The sequence below is a fragment of the Cryptomeria japonica genome, chromosome 11 (genome assembly GCF_030272615.1).
Source record: "Cryptomeria japonica chromosome 11, Sugi_1.0, whole genome shotgun sequence".
NCBI lineage: Eukaryota > Viridiplantae > Streptophyta > Pinopsida > Cupressales > Cupressaceae > Cryptomeria > Cryptomeria japonica.
In genome coordinates this window covers 151427826-151452499 of record NC_081415.1, presented here as the reverse complement: position 1 = coordinate 151452499, position 24674 = coordinate 151427826, and positions in this window count along the sequence as shown.

Genomic DNA, 24674 nt, shown 5'->3' with positions numbered 1-24674 from the left:
GCTACCTTACATACCAGGTGTGCTAACCTGCATACTAAGAGAGCTAAACTGGTCAGAGAGATCCATAAATGTCAAATTTAGTGTTATAAAGTTCTAGTTTCGATTCTGTGAATTTCCATGAGGCATGTGAAGTTTGTGTTGAGAAACTTTAATTGGTTAATGATGTTTTATGAGGTCTCAAGATGTATTTTATTTTCTGGTAAGTGGGTTCATTCCCTACCATTGAGGAGTTTCCTTATGACAAGTTACTCCAATAAGAGGTTGTTGCCTTGCTGTTTGAGGATTGTTTCTAGGACTCCAATGGGATGTTTTGTACCTCACTGTTGAGGATTTGCACTATTTTATGATGTTCTTATGTTTCATGTTTTTACATTGGTACTATTCCTATGAGGCATTAGTGAAGGCTCTATGCTTATAATGGTTCATATGTATGCTCTATGTGTAGTATGTTCTCAGTGATGCTATGTGTACTTGGAAGTCTCTTGTGAGCATTCTTTATGTGTTGTGATGTCATTTTATGTGTTACCCTATGGCTTGGCATATTATTAGGAGAGTGGGATTCCTTGTGATGACCGGGGTCATGTGAGTTAGGTTGTTTGGCACCTAGACCACTAGGGCACATTAGGAGCTTTTTCATTTTGTAACTCAATGATAACATTTAATAATTGATTGGGTTTGGGTTTCAACTAATAAGATAATTATATTTAGTTGAGGCCATATGAGATGGAAAGATGATCTCCCTTGTACTCACATAGGTTGAGATGGCTCCACATGTCTATTAAGGGATTATTTTCACCCTTATTTTGTGAGGGTAGCTTGTATGTCTATTAGGAGTATGGATTGATCTTCTTTGTGAGGATAGCATACATGTCTACTATGGGTGCATATTTACCTTCTTTGTGAGGCAAGAAAGTAGGAGAATCACTATTAAGGATGACCATGTTTCCTTCTATATGAGGAAGGTATGTGATGGCACTCCATTCCTACATGTGACCTTGTCCATATGCCATGATTTATTGTACGCATCTAGAGGAGTTTATTGTTGATTTCAGCCTTGTCATGTCATGTGATTATTCTTTTGTTGAGTTCAATATGCACTATGTTGAGTCCCATGGTTGTTAGGTGTCAACCTAGGTCTTGAGTGAGTGTTTAAACCCCATGTCATCTCTGAGCACGGGGGGGGGGTGTTGGTTCCTATTTGGTTCCACATGGTTGGGTGGTTTTATGCCTTCTCCCATTGGGATATTCTTCATCGGAGTTGCATGCATGGATGTGGATTCTATTATTCTCCTTTATGTGAGAAGACTTGCAACTGATTCTATGTATTATATTACCCATGTATTCATAATGGCATTGTATTAAGAAAAGGATCATGTACCTTGTAAAAGTAAATCTATGTAATGAGATATTGTAAGACAAGGAATTGGATGTAATAATAATATTATTGATTCATTTGTATTATGTTGTTAGATTCTTCTATGTATATTAAAATGGAATTTCCTCAGTATCTTAGAATGGTTACATGATTCATGATAGTTAGCATTGTGTATGTTTGTGTACTTGTGTATGGAAGTAACTCTTAGGTTATGTGTATGAATCTTAGAATGTGGTATAGCCCTAAACATAGTATTATATGGTTATGGGATTAGATTCCTAATGTTCAGAATAGATGTGATATATGGGATTAGGAACATTTGGTATTGGTGCTTAAAATGAATCTAGTCTATAGGATGTTACTCTTTAAGTAGTTACATTGAGATACCCTAGGGAAAAGATGATATGATATATTATTTTGCTCGCATAATTGTGATATGATGTTTTATTCAATGTAGTAATTAAGATTATGATGTGACTTGAATTGATGCATTTATTATATGTTGTATTTGATATGTATTAGATGGATGATATAGTTGCATATGTTGTTTAATAGATGTGTATTTAAATTTTTTTTGTCTCCATTGTAGTTAGATTAGGTGTATCTCTCTAGGGTATTTTGGTGGGCATTATAGGGTGTATCCTACCTTAACATAATTGATCCTAATAAGGCATATATAGTCGCTTTAATGTAAGGCATACACTCCATTGTATGATTTTTTTCTTGCATATCATGATACTTAAAGTTACTTGATGAACTTTCTCTTTTGATTTGTAATTTTTGGTATATTTTTTTCACTACTCATAGTAAGAGAACCTTAATAGTTTGTAGTTATGGTTCTCTCTTTCTCTCTCTCAGGGTCTTTCCTTTTACCTCATCATTGAAGTTGTAGGATCCTAATGTAATTCCCACCAAAATACCCTAGAGAAATAAACTCAAATCTACTAACAAAAGGAGATAATTTTTATTCTTTAAGGTAACTATCACATCTATGATATTTCTAATATTTCATTAATGCAACATGACTACCAATATTCATCAATGCACCATTATCCATTTACATGAATGCATATTACACTATTTTATCATAAACATACACCAAAATAATATTATCTAATTACATGATCACATAAAACAACATGCAAAACATCATAATCTTTATTACACAAGCATAGTGATAATTTAATTATTAACACAATCTCTATATAAACTAATACAATGCAACTCCATTCCCTAGTGTATCTCAACACTATTACTTGACAAAATCCTAACACATCACATATCCATCTTAGAACATCATATTCTATTATCCATATATCCATTTACTTTCCATACAACTATAAATAATCCTTAACACATTTTTATAACTTAGTCACCTAGCATACTCTTAAGATTCTTTTAAAAACTACCAAATCAAATACTCCTAATATCCATTCATTTATTCATCATAAAAGAATCATAGTTTGTATAACCATTCTCTTATATAGGACTAGATTATTCTTCCATGTTCTCATTACATATCTGATATAACTAACTCATTTACCTGACTAACATAATCCATTTCATCTAGATAACTTCCATTTACTAAACAAGACATATAACAATAACTACTATTCTTCCAACTTAACTTCCATAAGATTCTGTATACAATCCCATCTTACAATTTCAATACAATATAGATGCGGACATACCAACTCTTTCTTATCCACATAGAACTCATAATCTAAGATTACATAATAAATATCAAATACTTCAATGAATGTCCATAATTACTTCACCTAACTATAACATCAACATCCATATGAAGATATATAGCATAAGGGTACATAATTTGTTTTAGAAATGCAAAGCATCATGATATAATGTTTCTTTTTCCAAATGCATAGAAATTAGTTCCAAAGAATATTCACAAGAGGAAGAATTCGAGAATCTAATCCATGCACACTAACATCCAAGAAGAGAAATATCACAATGGAATAAGTCATCAAACCACCTAACCATGTGGAACCAAATAGGAACCACCCCATGTGCTAGGAGATGACATAAGGTTCCAAATCACAGTCAAGACCTAAGCTGACACCTAACAACCAAAGGGTACAATATGACAACACAAAAGACCACATATGAGTACAACATCAAAATACATCACAAAGCTAAATCAAGCAATCAACCTCCAGTGGCACAATTGATAAATCAAGGCATACGGATAATGGACACATGTAGGGAAAGATAATCATCACATGTTATCCTCATAATAGAAGGGGCTAAGTCTCACCTAATAAACATGTTGAACCATCTCAACCTTGGATCCATTCAAAGGAGATTGGTTTACCACTCCAACAATCTTCCCAAGCTCATCCCGAGTAATCCTTAAGGACTATGAGGTGGGGCCACAAAACCAATTATTATCTTTCTTAGTGAATTCCTAAATACCCAAACCCACTAATCAATTATTAAGATTATCACTTGCAATTACAAGAAAAACTCTTCATGTCGTTCTATGAAGTCTAAACCCCGTTCGAAAGGCCTAATGCTCAAGACCCTAGTCCACACATGCAAGATACCACTCTCCCTACCATGAATTGAAACCACAAGGTAGAACATAACAAGTAGATCACAATAACAACATAAAATTGATCAAGGAAAGCATCCAAAAGTCATTACAAATCTAATACAAAACCAAATCATAAAGGATGACCATAAACATACACACAAATGCCATATCACAAGAATCATACCATAAGCTTGAAGGATCATAATGAAACAATATAGAAAGCCTCAAGAGTGATATAATACATAAATAGGGCAAGAATATGAATCCAATGATACCACATAGTCCTCAACAATGAGGCACAACATAACCTCTTGTTGGAGCTGCATATACTCATCCTCAACAGCAAGGGATGCATACATCTTGCTGGAGTAACAATCCATACCTCAACAAACAAGTGCAAAAATACTTGCTGGAGCCCAAATAATCCCAATCAACACATTTGTAATTGATTTATTTCAATTTCTCAGCAACCCAAAATTTCCTATAGATAATCTTTTACAAAAAATCTTTTTGAGAATAATTTCAAAGAAGGATAAACCCTCTAATTTGGTAGTATGAGAAAATAGACAATGAAATTCGATGAAGCGCAATCCCAAATCCAAGCTCCGATTCCAAATTTGAACCTAGCAAGCCCAGCCCCAACAAAACTCATAAAACTTAATATAGAAAAATTAATCCAAAACCATAACCCATCATGGCCCACATCAAAAAAAATTAAAATATTATTAATCATACCAACCCTACCCAAATTTGAGGTGTGAATAATAATTAAATAATATTATATAAATCCCTAAATCTCACAACCAATAATAAAAGAATGTAGGTAAAGTAAATAATATACAAACAAATGGGTAAAAGAATAAATAACACTAATAAATAATAAATAAACTCACTAATCAATAAATAAAACAGAAAGGGTTAATAAATAAATAAAATGCCCCAATAAATGTTAAATCATAAAGTAATATAAATAAACAATTAAATAGTAATATCTTCACAAGCACAACTTCCAAGAGGGCCAATCATAACAAGTAGTAAGTACGCAAATAATAACACATAAATAAATAAATAATAAATAAGATAAAGAAATAAATAAATAATAATTCAATAAATTAAAATCTCATATAATAATATTCAATTAAACATTATACCATAAAATAATAATATAAAATCATTAAGTAAATAGAAATTCATGAAATAAACATTAATAAATAATAAATCTCTAATAATAATTCACACATTAATATCAAATATTAATGCCAGCCATTAATTTAATTTAATACTAAAAAAACAATATAAACCAAAACCGATCAATTATTAATTAATAAATAATCACAAATTGACAAGGCAACCTGACATAAGGTTGAACAACATACTACATGATGCAGACCAACAAATCAAGTCAAGACACTAATTGACAAGGGTATGAACTTAAGCCTAAAGTATGAGAGGGAAACATATGCCATCTTCGACAACTTGCCATTAGGATAAGACACACTAAGACCTATGAGACTAGGTGGAGTCGATGTCTAGTACCTGCAATCTTGTATCCATTACTAAAATACAATACAACATATGTATGATACATATACATCATAAATGATTGGGAAAGTGATACAGAATCACAATACCATATCATGCTCCAAGTGAGTGGTATGACATCGTCCCTATCATGAAGACACTAGAAGACAGCTATAATCATCAACTCAATCATCATCATAATTATGGAATAGGGTTAACATAATGAGGATAACATCACAACCTCATAAGTAATATAATCCATACATGAATAGTGATCAACATATTAGTCTAGGAAATAACTTTATCTGCATAAATCATAATGAATCCACTAATATCAAAGAGACTATCAAAGCAAAAACCTAAAATTGTTTATCACATTCTCTCATAAAGGATGAATTGGGGAGGGGCACTACATCTAAAGTCCACTAGGAGGCTTGGTGTATCTTGCCTCCTTTATGACTTGGTCAAAGTTTTGTTGGTATTGAGTTGTTGTTGATGTCAACTGGTATTGCAGGCATGCTACCAGTAGAGGTAATGTCATCTGGTATGAAGGAGAGTGTATCAATATGGTGAAAGACAATTAAGGTATTGAGAAGATTAACATGAAGACTTGTCAAACTTGTATGGTGGAAGACAAGTAGTTATTCAGACTATCAGTGACATCACCAGTAAGAGGTGAGATGCATGTGTGTGTTGGCATGTTGAGTGATAACTAGTAGAGTTTAAATCGGTTTGGAGTTTGGCTGCCTATTTATGATGAAGAAGCAGAATGTTAAAGTAATCACAAATCATTGGAGGTGAAGATGTGCTACCAGTGAAGTGTGAACTACCCATTAGCAGGAGGAGAAGGTCTCACCAGTAAAGTCATGTACTAATAAGAGTTTGTTGAATGTTCAAGTATGAACTGACTATGTATCGATGAACTAAGTGATTGACCATTGTGATGCCATGTGGAGATGACATGACAAACATACAGAGGTTGGTGAAGCCTCCATCGACATGGTTGTTGAAAGAGCTAGTCGACATTAATGTAACAACCAAAAATCATGGGATTGTAACTGATTGATGCAGCTCAAGGAAGAAATAATAACAAAGGAAGATTAGGGGATAGTTGGCACCTAGATCAAAGAAAAGAAATCAGATTGCAAGAAGATCTCGAGAAGAAATAAGATGAGCTTTTTAAGAATCGACAAATTTCAAGGTAGAAAATTATGTACAAGATTGCTATCTTTAGAAAGTGCATTGGATAATGAAAAATGTGTACAAATGCATTCCTCGAGTATAGGTGATCAATCAAAGACATACTAGATCGGATCTCATGCAGGTTGTGTCAGGTAAAGGAAACCCTAACCACTCTAAGTTTAAATTGTTTCTTGACACGAAAGCTCAAGTTTAAATATGATGACTTGAGACTGTTGTAGTTGCTATTGCAGTAAGAAGACAAGTGTGAAATTGTTGTCTGAGAGCCAAAGAGAAAATTACTTGAAGTCATGTGTATGAGCGAAGCATAGATCTACAAGGAGAAGCAGAGAAAATTGTTATAAGGAACAACCGGTGGAGAGTGCATTGAACATAGAGGTGACAAACCTGTAGAAGTTATGTCTGATTCAAAGTGATTGATTGAGATTTTAGAGGAGGAAGATATTGTGAGAGAGGATTAAGAAAGGTGATTAGAAAATTCAAGTTGTAGAGTGGGTGGAGAGAATACAGACTGGTAAGGGTGAAACTAATAGAGGAGAATATTGTAAGGTTGTAAAAATTCATTTGCAACAGTGATTTTATTTGTATATCTAAGATTCATATTGTTTTCACTAAGTTGTAGCTTAGTGCAGGGGTTGTAGCTCCTTTAGGTTGTACACTATAAATTGTGCAGGTGTTGGTGCTCCTTTGAGTTGGTGCTCATAAATTAGGGGTTGGTGGTCCTTCGTTTGGTGCCCTAAATATTGTAATCAGAGTTTCATTGTGAGGCTGGATTGGAGCAGAATATCTCTAGTAACTTTTATCACTGAGGTTTTTCCTACATTGGGTTTTCCTCATATATATCTGGTGTTGTGTGATGTATTCTTGTTCATGTATGATATTAATTTTTTAGCTAGTTCTTTCACACACTCTACTTGCATTGTTTAAGTTACTAGTCAGCATCCATCTTTTCCACTACTTTATCGGTATCTCACATATAAAAAAAAAGGAGTTTAAATCACTGATTCACCCCCCTCTCAGTGATCCACTATGTCCAACAATTGGTATTAGAGCATAGGTACCCTATTTTATCAAAAACATTCTCTAGCTTGGGTAGATCCTATTAGGTGTTCACAATGGCAAGAAATGAATCCGCCTCCTCAAAAGCTCCTAAGTTTGATGGTGTCAACTATTCCTTTTGGAGTAGAGGAATGGAAACCTATTTGTCCTCTCTAGGTTGTGATGTATGGATGTCGGTTGTAAATGGTTATATAGTTCCTAATATTCCCCTTACTGATCTAGATGCTAAGAGGGAATATGAGAACAATGCTAAAGACAAGAATGCCATTCATAGTGGGTTATCCAATAATGAGTTTGTTAAAGTCATGCATTGCTCCTCTGCCAAGGAAACTTGGGATAAGTTGCAGAATGTTTTTGAAGGTGATGCTAAAGTCAAGGAAGCCAAGTTGCAGACATTGAGAGCACAACTTGAGAGTTTGAAGATGAAAGATGAAGAGAAGATAGATTACTATGTCCAAAGGGTTGATGAAACAACAAATACCATTAGAGGGCTTGGAGAAGAAATAAAAGATGAGGTGGTAGTGAAGAAAGTACTTAGATCTCTTACATTTAAGTATGATACAAAAGTATCAACAATAGAAGAAGCAAAATATCTGAAAGTCTTTACAATGGATGAGTTGTATGGCTCCCTAACTGCTTATGAGATGAAGACTACCAGTACTAATGCTATGAAGAAAGAAGCTACTTTCAAGACTTCAAGAAAAGGAAAAGAAGAATCTGCTCATGATGCAACCGAAAAAGACTCTGATGAAATCATGGCAAACTTTGTCAGAAGAATTAAGACAGGTTCAGGCAAATATAAAGGTAGGGTTCCTTGGAAATGTTTCAACTGCAGAAAGATTGGATATTTGGCTGCTAAATGTCCTTATGGTGATAAGAATGAAGATGATCAATCAAATGGTAGTAGATCATTTAGTAAGAATAGGAAGAAAAATGTCTACCAACATGGTAGAAAAGGCTACCAGAAGTAGAGTAGTCTTTACACACATGAAGATGATGCCATAGATGAGGAAAGTGGCTCGGATGACTATTGTAGTGGAGATGAAGTTAGAGAAAACATTTTTATGGCTCAAGAGGTACTAGTACCTGAAGAAATAGAAGAGAAAGAGAATGAAGGAGAAGTAGACCTTGAAGCAAAACCCATTAGTTCCCTAGATGAGCTAAAGAAAACAAGAAGAGAGTTAAAGAAGGTAAGAAGGGCTGCAACTGAAGAACAAGAATCATTGGAGCAATCTCTTGAAGAGTCCAAGAGAACTATTGTAGATCTAAAATTTCAGTTGGAAGAGGCCAAGAGGATGTGTGAAGTCACGAATACCAAACTCAGTGAAAAGGAAAAGGAACATCTGAATATGGAAGTAGATATAGTGAAACTCCAGAAGGACTTAGAGAAGAGTCAAGAAGAAATAAAAGTGAGAAGAAAATTTGAAGGCAACACTAAAGTCTCGGGCAAGATGCTGAGCAAATAAAAGCAATCCAAAGATACCGGTGGCTTAGGTTTTCAAGAAGGTCAAAGATCAAACAACAAAGATACATCTGATAAGGAGGTACAATTCACTTCCTTAAATAAAGGTGAAGAGACGAAGACATTCATGGTAGGTAAGGATACTGATAAGAAGACATATGCAGATGCTGCTAGAAACCACCAAACAAATCGGTATGCTCAATCAATGAGTCAGAGATCATACTCAATGCACTGAAATGTAGATCCAAGGAGAAATGAAAATATTGATCATGAAGGATTCACAAGGGTGAGTAGCAAGAAAGGAAGATCCCCAGTGAGGCAGTCATTTGCAAGTTCAAGACAACCTAACCAATATGTTCCGAATTTTCATGGTTATTGTCACCAGTGTAATAAGTTCAGTCATGGAATGGTAGATTATAGGAAAATGAGTGTCAACCCTAGTTTTGAGAGTAGAAACTCATTTGCTGCATTACAAAGTACAAATATCACATGTTATAATTGCAATGAGTTTGGTCACAAGAGTTATGAATGCAGAAGTAATATGCAAATTTTCTACAAGAATGTATTGAGTACATCTTATAGTGCTAATGTGAAATGCTATAAGTGTCATAATTTTGGTCACATAGCAAGGTATTGTCAGCTGAGAACTGACAAACAAAAAAGAATTGTATCGGATGAGAAGTTGGAAACAAAACTAGAACACAAAGTGACATAATAGGAAAAGAAAGAAGAGAAACCGGTTTGGGTAGAGAAGGAGAAAAATAGGACAAAGTCCATCCTGATTGTGCAAACTTCTCTACATATTGAAAGGAGGAATTTATGGGTATTTGATAGTGGTTTCTCAAATCACATGACCAGAGATAAGAAAAATTTGATCAAGCTTGATGATTGGAATGGTGGTTCAGTCCGGTTCAGTGACAACTTGTCCATCAAGATCAAAGGTTGGGGTACACTGGATATTGATGGAAAGCTCAAGGCTTATGATGTGTAATATGTGGAAGGTTTGAAGCATAACCTGCTAAGTGTAAGTCAAGTATGTTACAAAGGATACAAGTTCTCATCTAACTCTACCAGTTGCCAGATAAGGAAGTAGAGTACCAGTCAGGTGGTAGCAGAAAGAAAGAGAATAGAGGGAAATGTCTACAATCTAAAGGAATGCTATGAGTTCCAATGTATAATGGGACTGGTTGATGAAAGTTGGGTGTGGCACCAGAGACTAGGCCATGTGAATTTTGACAATCTAGTTAAGATAAGAAAGAACCGGTATGTGAGAAACATACCTCAGATCATAAAACTGGCAAGCACATTCTGTGATGAATGTATCAGAGGTAAGAAAGCAAAGGTCAACTTTAAAACAAAAGAATATAACACCTCAAGACCTTTGGAGTTGATACATAGAAACTTATGTGGGCCAACAAGGACAAGAGCAATGATAGGAGAAAGGTATTTCATATTGTTCATAGATGATTACTCAAGAATGACTTGGGTAACCTTCTTGCATGACAAGTCACAAGAATTTGAGAGATTTAAAATTTTCAAGAAGATGGTGGAAAATGGAAGTGGACACTGGTTAAAATCCTTAAGATCAGACTAGGGTGCAGAATTTTCTTCCAATGAATTTGTTGACTACTATGAGAAACATGGAATCCAAAGATAGTATTCAGCTGCAAGGACACCTCAGCCAAATGGGGTGGTAGAGAGGTAAAATAGGATAGTGAAGGAGATGGCTAGGACTATGTTGAATGAGGCCAACATATCGGATATATACTAGAAGGAAGCAGTTCATACTCCTGTCTACACTTTAAACTAGGTACATTTTAGAGTGAATAGTAGAATGACTCCTTATGAGTTATGGAATGAAAGGAAACCATCACTTAAGCACTTCAGAGTGTTTGGAAGTAAGTGCTTCATCAAGAGAGATGTTGATGCATTAGGAACTTTTGATTTCCAAAGTGATGAAGGAATCTTCTTGGGATACTCAACCAACAGTAAAGCATACAAATTCTACAACAAGAGATTGAGAAGGGTAGTTGAGAGTGTAAATGTGAGAATAGATGAAGACTCACATACAGGAAATTATGCACCAACACCATACATTGATGAATTAAATGTTGAAAATGAATAACAATCTGACAATGGACTTGTAGAAGATAAACCAAACAAGATTCCCAACCGGTATGTGCAAAAGAATCATCCATAAGAATATATCATAGGAGATAGGAATGAAGGTGTGCAGACCAGAAGGAGATTAGCTCAGGAAGGTGAGCAGGTAAATTTTTGTCTCTTTACTAAGGTAGAACCCAAAATTTTTGATGATGCCAATAAAAGTGAGAAGTGGGTAGATGCCATGAATGAAGAATTGAGACATATTGAGAAACATCAGACTTGGGAACTTGTTCCTAGACCAGTAGACAAGAATGTCATAGGTACCAAATGGGTCTACCGGAACAAGATGAATGAAGAAGGTAAGATAGTCTAGCATAAATAAATTTTAGTTTGCAAGGGGTATGCTCAAGTGGAAGGTATTGATTTTGAAGAAACCTTTGCACTAGTTGCTAGATTAGAGGCAATTAGAATGGTTTTAGCTTTCTCTTCCTACAAGGGATATAAAGTATATCAAATGGATGTGAAATATGCTTTTCTCAATGGCAATCTTGAAGAAGAGGTGTATATGGAACAACCAGAAGGGTACTTGTTTCATGAAGATGAGAGTTTTGTATGCCGGTTGAAGAAAGCCCTGTATGGTTTGAAGCAGGCTCCCAGAGCATGGTATTCTCGGGTAGACAAATACTTGAAGGAGAAAGGATTCTGGAAAGGGAATACAGACAACAAATTGTATGTCAAGGTAAATGGAGATCACATGATTATAGTTGTTGTATATATGGATGATATCATCTTTGGTGGAGACAAGGAAATCATGTGCAAAGAATTTTCAAATAAGATGAAGACAGAGTTTGAGATGTCCATGTTGGGTGAGTTGTCCTATTATCTTGGTTTGTAGATCTCATAGAAGGAGAAAGGAATTTTCATCTCCCAAACCAAGTATGCAAAAGACATGCTGAAGAAATTTCAAATGGAGGACAACAAATCAGTAAGTAATCCCATGGTTACTAGTTGTAAGTTGAGCAAACTAGATGAATCATGGGAAGTTAGGAAAATACTGTATAGGTCTATGATCATTAGTATATTGTATTTAATAGCATCTAGACCCGATATTGTACAAGCTATTTGCATGGTAGCAAGATTCCAAGATTTTCCTAAACGGTCTCACTTAAATGCAGTCAGAAGAATTTTTCAGGTTTTTGCAAGGAACTATTAGCTATGGTATATGGTATCCAAAGAAAGGATACTTCTCTTTGTAGGCTTATACTGATGTAGATTAGGTAGGAAGTATTGATGACCGGAAAAGCACAATTGGAGGTGCTTTCTACTTAGGAGATAGGTTAGTATCATGACACAATAAGAAGCAAGATTTAGTGTGACTATCTACTATTGAGGCAGAGTACATAGAAGATGCTACATGTTGTTCATAGGTTTTACAGATGAAGTAGACAATGAAAGATATACAGGTGGAGATACCAAAACCCATTCCAATCTGGTGTGATAACTCAAGTGCAATCAACATCACCAAGAATCCAATAATGCACTCAAGAACAAAACACATTGGAATCAAGTATCACTTCTTGAGGGAGAAGGTAGATGACAAGGCGGTCATGGTAGAGTATGTTCCCACTGATGTGTAGATTGCTGACATATTTACCAAGCCACTTCCCTTGGGCCCATTTGAGCATTTGAGACAAAAGTTAGGAATTATTGCACCATTTGGCAACACTTGAATGCATAGGAGATTGCATGATTCAGGGGGAGTTAACCATTGCTACTATGTTATGACTCTTGAATCTTGAAGCATGGCCATAGGGGGAGAATGTGTCTTAACCAGATGTAGTCAAGGGAGAGATTATTGGTATCAGACTAAGGTTCTATTTTCCATTACTATCAAAGGGGGAGAGAAACCGATATGAAGTAAGAAGAAGATGTTGACATCAATGCCAAAGGGGGAGAGTGTTGGCATTGAGTTGTCATTGATGTCAACTGGTATTGTAGGCAAGCTACTGGTAGAGGTGTGTCATTTGGTATGACGAAGAGTGTACCGATATGGTGAAAGAAAAATAAGGTATTGAGAAGATTAACATGAACGATTTTCAACTGGTATGGTGAAAGATAAGCAATTGTTGAGACCATCAATGACTTCACCGGTATGAGGTGAGATGCATGTGTGTGTAAGCATGTTGAGTGATAACTAGTAGAGCATAAATTGGTCTGGAGTTTGGCTGCCTATTTATGTCAAAGAGGAATAATGTTAAAGTAATCACAAATCACCAGAGTTGAAGATGTGCAGCCAGTGTAGTGTGAAATACCGGTTAGCGAGAGGAGAAGGTCTCACTAGTAAAGGCATGTACCATGATGAGTTTGCTGAATGTTCAAGTATGAACCGATTGTATGTCAGTGAGCTATGTGATTGACCATTGTGATGCCATGTGGAACTAAGGTGGAAAATAGTTGGTGAAGTCTCCATCGACATTGTTGTTGAAACAGCTAGTTGACATTAATGAAACAACCAAAAATCATGGGATTATAACTGACTGATGTGGATCGAGGAAGAAAGAATAACAAAGGAAGATTAGGGAGTAGTTGGGAAAGAAATAAGATTGCAAGAAGATCTCGAGAAGGAAACAACTAAGCTTTTTAAGAGCTGATAGATTTCAAGGTAGAAAATCATGTATGAGATTGTTGTCTTTAGAAAGTATGCATTGGATGATGGAAAATGTGTATAGATGCAATCCTAGAGTATAGGTGATTGATCCAAGACAGATGATTGGATCTCATGCAGATTGTGTCGTGTAAAGGAAACCCTGATTGCTTCGAGTTTGAATTATTTCTTGGTGGGAAAGCTCAAGTTTAAATATGATGACTTGAGACTTTTGTAGATGCTTATGCAGAGTGAAGACAAGTGGAAATTTGTTGTCTGATAGCTGAAGAGATAAACACTTCAAGTGTTTATGAGTGAAGAAATGACTGATAAAAAGAAGAAGTATAAACCAGTGTAGGGAACCACCGGTATAGTTTGCATTGATCAAAGAGGTGACAAACTAGCATATTCTTTACGTGATTAAGAGTCATCAAGTGTGAGTTGAAGGTGAAAAGACATTGTGAGAGGGGATTTAGAAAATTTATCAGCAAAGTCAAGTTGTGGAGTAGGTGGAGAGAATACAAACTGGTAAGGGAGAAACCGGTAGAGGAGAATAATTGAAAGGTTGTAAAACTTCATTTGCAATAGTGATTTCATTTGTATATCTGAGATTCATATTGTTATCACTAAGTTGTAGCTTAGTGAAAGGGTTGTAGATCCTTTAGGTTGTAGCCTATAAATTATGCAAGGGTTGGTGCTCCTTGGGTTGGTTCCCTAAATAATGTAATCAGAGTTTCATTGTGAGGCTGGATTGGAGCAGAAGATCTCCAACAGTTATTCTCACTGAGGTTTTCCCCACTTTGGGTTTTCCTCGTATATATCTAGTGTTGTGTGATGTATTCTTGTTAATATGTGATGTTAATGTTTCAGCTAGTCCTTTCACACACTATACTTACATTGTTTAAGTTATCGGTTAGCATTCAGCTTGTCCTCTACTTTACCGGTATCTCTCTTTTAAAGAAAAAGAGTTTTAATCACTAATTCACCCCCCTCTAAGTGATCCATTGTGTTCAACACTTTTATATAACATAGTTAGGATATATTAATAATTTTGTGTATTAAGAATGAATTGGCAATTTCCATGGAAATTCAAACAAGTTGAGAATTTAAAAAAAGAAAATTAAGGAAAAAAAGGCTAAAGGGAGTGCATGAAAAGGATTCTACATTAGTGATGATTATATTCAATTAACTAAGTTTGAGAAAGGTTAAATTTGGGTGCCCTGTGATAATTAAAATGATAGAAATCTCATGCTAGATTGACATATCACATGCTTAAATGACTATACATTACAATTTGAAGAATTCATAAAGATTTGATTAGTTGAGTTGGATGTATGACTTATTTTTCAACATATTTAGAATTTCATAGTGTCTGAGCATGAGAAATTAGAGAATGATGATTTAGGGTAATATGTAAAATTAGTAACATGAGAAGTGAGGAGTTATATAGTGGTGCTTAATGCATAATTTATAATGGATATTTGTAATAATTACAAGTCTACAATCTAAAGATTTTTTTAGTTTAATAATCTATCAGTGTAAAAGATAGAGATTATTGTATATTAAATGGATTGTGTGAGGTTAACATATTTAGAAGCTCAATTTTTTTTCATGTATAAATATTTTTTGGGAGTGTAATAAAAAGAGCGGTCAATCAATTTACAAACATAAATAGGGATTTTATCAAACTAGTTAGCTAATAGAATACCTAAAGAGTCTCATTCACATTATTTAATTATTCACATATAAAATTTTAGGCTTTTGTCTCACCTCATGTGGTTGAGATGTGTACTTTGTGAGATACCTATTTTATATGCATTACCTACTTGTTCATACACTTGATAAGTGTTCTCACAAGTGTTTACTGTTGGTATTTTGGTATGGTTTTGTCATTGATGTCAACACCTACTAAAACTCTAGCACTTTGGAGATCCAACAACATTCACCAACAAGCAAGTGACTTTTGCACAGTCACCGGTATATGGTACACTGACAGAATATAATGATCACTGACACTTGGAATGGCATGGAAAACACCTGGTAATGTCGAAGACATTGTTTGGACATCTTATCTTGGAAAGTTGTTTATTAGCATATTCATATTTGCATATTTGTTGTTACTGGCAAATAGGTCTAGTGTTACACTGACAGGTTTATCTTTTCTAGATCAGCATGACAGGCTATGGAGATGATTAATTATTGTTGTAAATGCATTAAGCTAACATGTTCAATCAGTTATTGCATTGGATATTGTACTATTTGTAAAATGATTTTATTGTAATATCTTGTAGAGCTGACCTACTAAAATTGGTCTTAGGTTATGGTATAAATGTAAGGTCTTAATTGGAAGATCAAATGAGGAATGTGAAAAAGGATTTGTGTGAAGGTATATGTGAGATTAAGAAGAGCTATACACGCAAACATCATTTGAAGGTGAAGCTAGGTTTTTGTGAAAGCATATCAGAACTACATTGGTACTGAATCCAACATATGAAGATGCTATTTTGAGCAGCACATTCTTATTGGATTTAACCATCCAATTGTAGTCAGTGTGACTCCCATTTGTGTCTGAGCAATGAGCTCTAGGCGCTTGGCCTTTCTGCATGTGCAGACCCCATTTATGTACACTTACTATCTACAGTAGTATCATCTGATTGTGGGTAAGGTTTCCCACTATGGGTTTTCCCCTTACAGGGTTTCCACGTACAAATATTGGTGTTATGTGTTGTGGATGACTTTGTCTTTTAGTTTCATGCATAATCTTTACCAGTATTGCATTTATCTGTTAAATTTGTTCACCGGTATAACAGACTGTCTCACTGGTATTAAGTAGTAATTTGATTAATTTGTTTTTGGTTTAATATTATTAGACAACTAATTCACCCCCCCTCTTAGTTGTTCCCAGGACCTAAAAATTGGTATCAGAGCCAAGTCCTCTTTTGCAAAAGTTTAAAAACTGAGGAGATCCAATGTCTACTAACTATTTTAGGAAGGATAGTCCTAAACTTGATGGAACCAACTATGGCATATGGAAGATCAGAATGGAGACACATCAGAATTGCATTGGAAAGGACATATGGGATGTTACAAAGAAAGGCTATACTATTGCCACTACCACTCAGCCTAATCCACCTAACTTAACTAAAGATGAGGAAAATGATTGCAAAGCAAGAGAAGCACTTTTGAGTGCATTAACAGATCAACAAATCATGGGATTATTAGATAGATCAACTGCTAAAGCTATTTGGGATCATTTGGAAACACTAAACGAAGGGGATTGCACAGTCAAGATTGCAAAACTTGAAAGCTTCCGGGTTAGGTATGAAAATTTGAAAAATGGAAGAAGATGAAAGAATTTTTTCTTTTATGGAAAGAGTAAATGAAATTGTTTTGGGTATTAAATGTTGTGGAGGAACCCTAAGTGAAGATGAAATTATTTCAAAAGTTTTAAGAGGATTGCCACCAACATATAAAATGAAGGTTACTGCTATAAATGAGTTAAGAACAATGCCTAATACATCAGTAACTAGGGATACATTGATTGGAAAAATTTCAACTTTTGAAATTGAGGAATTGGGTCCTACTGCTACTATAAAGACAAATTTAGCTTTCAAAGAATCAACATCATCTACATCATCATTTGACAAATCTGATTTGAAAGCCTTTTATGCAAGAGAACTTGAGGAAAGTAGGAAAGAAAATGAAGAACTTGAAGAACATGAAGCACTATTTGCAAGAAAAATGCCTAAAGGTCTAGTTGGAAGTAAGTATGAAGGTAAAGCACCCTTTAAATGTTTTAACTATAATAAGATTGGTCATATGGCTTCAAGATGCCCTAATAGACATGCTAGACTAAGAGAAGAAGCTAGAAGGACATACAAGCATAATCCTGAATGTCAGAGATATAAATTTAAGAAGAATAAGGACAAATCTTGTTATGTTGCTGATGAAGGAGTGACTGATGATTGTAATGAAGATCCGACAGACAATGGATGGGTTTTTGTTGCTATAATAGAAGATCAACTAGCACCTATAGTGCAACTGATAGAATAGGCCTTAGTAGCTAAAATTGAAGTAAAGGATGAATGGATCATTGATTCTGGATGCTCACATCATATGACAGGAGATAAAGGTAAATTCTTGAACTTTCAAGAATATAATGGTGGCTTAGTAAGATTTGGAGATGACAAAGCTTGTCAGATCAAAGGTAAGGGTTTGATATCTCTTGATGGTAAGCATAACAATGACAATGTTTACTATGTTGAAGGTTTAAAGCATAATCTTTTGAGTGTTGGTCAATTAGTTGAGAAAGGATTTCAGTTACAATTTAAGAATGGAAAATGCAAAATCATGAACATAACTGGTTTAGAAATTGCAACCGGTAATCAAACTAGAGGAAATATATTTCATTTGAATAACAGTGAAAAGACATGCTTCATTGCACATATAGATGAAAGTTGGCTATGGCATAAGAGACTTTGTCATTTAAACTTTAATTGCATGGTAAAAATCAGTACTACTAAGGCAGTTAGAGATTTACCTAAAATTGTCAAACCTCACAACATAGTATGTAAGGAATGTCAATTTGGAAAAGAGGTTGGAGCTAGTTTCAAAAGTATTCTAGAAAAATCCAATAATGCTCATGATTTAATTCATACTAATTTATGTGGTCCAACTACAACTAAAAGCTTACAAGGTGATAGATATTTCATGTTAATCAATGATGACTATTCTAGAATGTGTTGGGTTACTTTTCTCAGAGAAAAATCAGAAGCACTTAGAAAGTTTAAAATTTTCAAAGCAATGGTTCAAAATGAAACCGATAAGAAAATCAAATGATTAAGATCAAATCAAGGAGCTGAGTTTATATCTAAGGAATTTAATACTTTCTGTGAAGTGAATGGAATTAGAAGACAACTATCAGCACCTCAGACACCTCAGCAAAATGGAGTTGTTGAAAGGAAAAATAGAACTATCTTGGATGTAGCTAGAAGTATGTTATCAGAACCAAATCTACCACATGTATATTGGAGAGAGGTAGTAAGTACAGTGGTCTATACATTCAACAAACTTCACATCAAAGGTGAAACCGGTAAGACCCCTCATGAAATATGGTTCGGTATTACTCCTAATCTTAAATATTTTAGAATTTTTGGGAGCAAATGTTACATTAGAAGACATGAGTATATTGGGAAATTTGATGTTAGAAGTGATGAAGGGATATGTCTTGGTTATTCATCTAAAAGTAAAGCATATAGATTTTTTAACAAGAGATTGCAGAAAATTGTTGAGAGTACAAATGTAAAGATTGATGAAAAATTCAGAGGAACTTCAAGGTATATAGATTTTGAACCGACAATAGAAATTCTAACAAATGAAACTACACCAAATCGATCGGTACAAAGTGAAGATCCAGTTACACTAGTATCATCTGAAAATTTCATTGTGACTGAGGAGTAACTGCAGACAAAGACACCCTGGTATGTAAGATTGAATCATTCTGAAGATCAAATAATTGGAAACAAATACAAAGGAGTTATGACAAGAGGAAGATTGGCAAATGAAGAGGTATGTCTTATTTCTCAAATTGAACCATCATCAATTAATGAGGCATGTGAAGATAAATATTGGACTTGAGCTATGGAAGAAGAATTAGAGCAAATTGAGAAAAATAACACTTGGACATTAGTTCCCTGACCTAAAGATAAAAATGTAATTGGAACAAAATAGGTATTTAGAAACACACTTAATGAAGATGGTAAGGTTATCAGAAATAAAGCAAGACTAGTGTGTAAGGGATATTCTTAAAAAGAAGGAGTTGACTATAATGAAACCTTTGCACCGGTAGCTAGAATTGAGGCAGTTAGATTGTTTTTGGCCTTTTTAACACATAAGAACTACAAAGTATATCAAATGGATATTAAATGTGCAATTCTGAATGGAGCTCTTGAGGAGGAAGTTTACATTGAGCAACCTGATGGATTTTCTTTGACAGATGACAAAGATATGGTTTGTAGGTTTAAGAAAGCTTTGTATGGATTGAAGCAAGCTCCAAGAGCTTGGTATGCAAGATTGGATAAGTATCTTTTGCAAATTGTTTTTTCTAAAGGTAATGCTGATAGTAACTTATACTATAAAGTGACTAATGATGACATCTTGGCTATAGAAGTTTTTGTTGATGATATAATATTTGGAAGAGAAGATGCATTTTGTAAAGACATTTCTATTAAAATGTGGCAAGAATTTGAAATGTCTATGATTGGTGAAATAAGATTCTTTTTAGGATTGTAGATTTCATAGACTCACAAAGGTATATTCTTGAGTCAATCAAAATACTTAAAAGAATTACTTCAAAAATTTGGGATGGATAACTCTAAACTGGTAAGCACACCCATGACTACGAATGACAAACTATCTTTAAGAGATGAATATACTCCTGCTAATCCAACAAGGTACAAATCTATGACAGGAGGTTTACTATATTTAACACAAACAAGACCTGATATTATGAATGTAGTATGTATTGTTTCAAGATTTCAGAGTAATCCTAGAGAAAATCATGAATCAATAGTAAAAAGGATTTTCCGGTACTTACAAGGCACTGCAAATCTTGGATTATGGTATCCTAGAGATGAAAACTTTGACCTATGTGCATACATAGATGCAAATTGGGTAGGAGATGTGGATGATAGAAAAAGCACCACCGGTGGAGCATTTTTTCTTGGAAGCAAATTAGTTTCTTGGTTGAGTAAGAAACAGAGTTGTACATCTTTATCAACAGTAGAATCAAAATATGTTGCAGCAACAACAAACTGTACACATGTACTTTGGCTTAAACAAATGTTGAAATATTTAAAGGTAAAGCGAAAGGAACCTATAACTATATATTGTGATAACATAGTAGCAATTGATATATCTAAGAATCCGGTATTACATTCTAAAACAAAACATGTTTCCATCAAACTAAATTTTCTAAGGGAAAAAGTTGAAGCAAAAGAAATAAAACTGCTTTATGTGAATACTAAAGAACAACTTGCAGATATTTTTACTAAACCTTTGCCTAAGGAGACTTTTGAATATCTAAGAGAACAGGTTGGGGTTAAACCCCCACTGGTAGATACTTAAAATGTTGATGTCTGTCATCAACCGACAGAATTAACAAAGAAATATTTTTACTCTGGCTTTGATGAGGAAGGTACTTCTCAGGGGGAGTAGTTGGTATATTGTAATTAGCTAGTATTTTGTATATGGACCTAACAATTGGTATTTTGTTGCAACTTTGGCATTTGATGTCAAAGGGGGAGAGATATCTATGGAAAAACACATTAATTGGTACAGAAAAACATAAGGGAACTCATATTACTCTCAGGGGGAGAGATTGTTAATTTAGGGAGATTGTTGGTTTTTATACTTAGCATTTCTGTTTTGGCACTTTGATGGTTTTTCCATCTTGTGTTGCCATCAATGCCAAAAGGGGAGATTGTTGGTATTTTGGTATGGTTTTGTCATTGATGTCAACACCTACTAAAACTCTAGCACTTTGGAGATCCAACAACATTCACCAGCAAGCAAGTGAATTTTGCACAGTCACCGGTATATGGTACACCGATAGAATATAATGATCACTGACACTTGGCATGGCATGGAAAACACTTGGTAATGTCGAAGACATTGTTTGGACATCTTATCTTGGAAAGTTGTTTATTAGCATATTCATATTTGCATATTTGTTGTTACCGGCAAATAGGTCCAGGGTTACACCGATAGGTTTATCTTTTCCAGATCAGCATGGTACACTATGGAGATGATTAATTATTGTTGTAAATGCAATAAGCTAACATGTTCAATTGGTTATTGCATCAAATATTGTACTGTTTGTAAAATGATTTTATTGTAATATCTTGTAGAGCCGACCTACTAAAATTGGTCTTAGGTTATGGTATAAATGTAAGGTCTTAATTGTAAGATCGAATGAGGAATGTGAAAAAGAATTTGTGTGAAGGTATATGCGAGATTAAGCAGAGCTATACACATAGACATCATTTGAAGGTGAAGCTAGGTTTTTGTGAAAGCATATCAGAACTACACTGGTATTGAATCCATCATATGAAGATGCTATTTTAAGCAGTACATTCTTATTGGATTTAACCATCCAATTGTAGTTAGTGTGACTCCCATTTGTGTTTGAGCAGTGAGATCTAGGTGCTTAGCCTTTCTGCATGTGCACACCCCATTTATGTACACTTACTATCTGTAGTAGTATCATCTGATTGTGGGTAAGGTTTCTCACCGTATTTTTTCCCCTTACAGGGTTTCCACGTACAAATATTGGTGTTATGTGTTGTGGATGACTTTGTCTTTTTGTTTCATGCATTAATCTTTATTGGTATTGCATTTATCTATTAAATCTATTCACCGGTATATCAGACTGTCTCACTGATATTAAGCAATAATTTGATTAATTTCTTTTTGGTTTAATATTATTAGACAACTAATTCACCCCCCCTCTCTCAGTTGTCCCCGGGACCTAACATTTACCAACTAACCTGATGTAATGTTTATGGAATTGTTAGAGAGGAAACAAGTAAATAATGCATGTAAACTACCTAAAGAAGTACACATTCACTATTTTAGTTGAGGTGAAATATTGCAAAGCATTTAAAGAAGATAAGAAAATATATAAATCATGTTTGTAACTCTATCTTTTTATAGTTTACAAACTTAAAGAGACAAAAATACCCAACAACATATAAATTAGATATACAAACTCAACAAATATAAACTTCTAAAATTAAAACTTGTGAACATCACCTCAAACCCCAAACCTATAATTTGAACAAATACACACATCTATAAAAATTTAAAGATAAAATATAAAACAAGGATGATTATAATGGAACCTATTAAAAATAAAAAAAAGATATATTTTTTAATTATATAGACCCCCCAAAAAAACAAGCAATAATATGATTTGATTCGAGCAAATTTAGGCACATAACCAACATGTCACTTCAATGACATGGACATTCAAAATTCTTTGTAGCAAAGTCAATTACAAATATTTTAACAATTTTCAATGTGTTTCTTTGTTGTTATTTGCATTTGTATTGGTTCTTTTATTTTCCTCTCATAGCACTGACAACCAATATCTATCAGAAGATCAACATATGCCTACTTTCTCTCATGCTATTCATAGAATAGGTAGGGTAGAGGGACCAGTAGTCATTAGTGTAATGCCCCACCAGGAAACCCCGAAGGGATAAAGCTAAAACACATGAATGGAGTGCATATAATTTTTTTTAAAAAACTAAACATAACATAATGATACAATGAGTTATCAAAAGCTCAGATAACACAACGGAATACTAAACAATACCTAAGGAGTTTCACAACATGATTTATTAATCTAACATCTAACTCAACTCATGACATTTGATCCAATCAAGCATGTTAACTTAATTTCATGTTATTACTTTAAACAAGGGTATAATTTGTTCAGTAAATTTAAATTATAGATAATAGGACGTATTTATGCATTATTGTTGAAGATGTAGCTAACATGAGGAAATTCACCCATTAAAGTTAAAACATAGATAACATGTGGACGTTAATCCAATAAAGTTAAAAGATAGATAACTTAATGAAGTTCATCCATTAGAGTTAAATTTTAGATAACATGATGCGTTTGTCCATTAAGGTTAAAATATAGATGACACAATGAGGTTTATCCCTTAGAGTTGAAACTATGGTTAACATGATTAAGTTCATCCAATAAATTTTAACCATTCATTATGTTCAATTTTATATTAAACACATGCCATGCATCTAATTTCATATCATCCTTTAGCTTCATAATAAACTAATGAATACTTTCCATGCATACTTAATGGCACTATTGATACTGAATATATTCCATTAATCAAATCTATATTCTTTTATGATCCCTATTACTGCATTTAATAAAATGACTACATACATGCATTTATGATTAATTTCATCTAATCTCCATTATACATTTTAACATAAAGCATCCATACATGACAAATTATAAGGTAACATAAGAATGGAAAAACACCATATAACACCGAAATGATCTTGGAGTTCACCCCTAGTGGGCTACATCTCTGAGTCTACTCAACTGTAAGACCCCTCTGATACTTAACCAATAGTGAAGAATACATAAAGAATACATAAGGTTTACATCATTTACAATCCTATCATCAAGATGAACATAGCCAATAAAACATACAACCACATTGGTCCAATAAATACATAAATGATCCCTGAATAGGAAATGATCCAACTGAACATAATAAAAAAACAATAATAATATATCAACTGGAGCATCTACGAAATTAAATCTTCACAACCCATCATAAGCATCCCATGGTCTAACATAGAACTCAGGGTCTCATGAAGGCAATAAACATCAGGACGAATCCACCACCGAGCCCCAATCAAAGGCAACACAACAACATACTAGCAAACATATTCAAATGAACTCCTAAAACCTGGGAATACACAAGGTCAAGCGAGTGGATTTCAATAGGGTAGGATTACTCACTTGGTCAAACTAGATTTCATACGAGGTGTACTGGCTGATGATACTCTAACTAGAGACCTGACCAACTATGGTCAACCACAAACCAACATTCAACACCCGCATAAGGGACATGACTGGTTACAACACCACCACAAGACAATAGTCAAAACTCGAGATCGAGGACAGAAACAAGTACCCAATTCACACTTA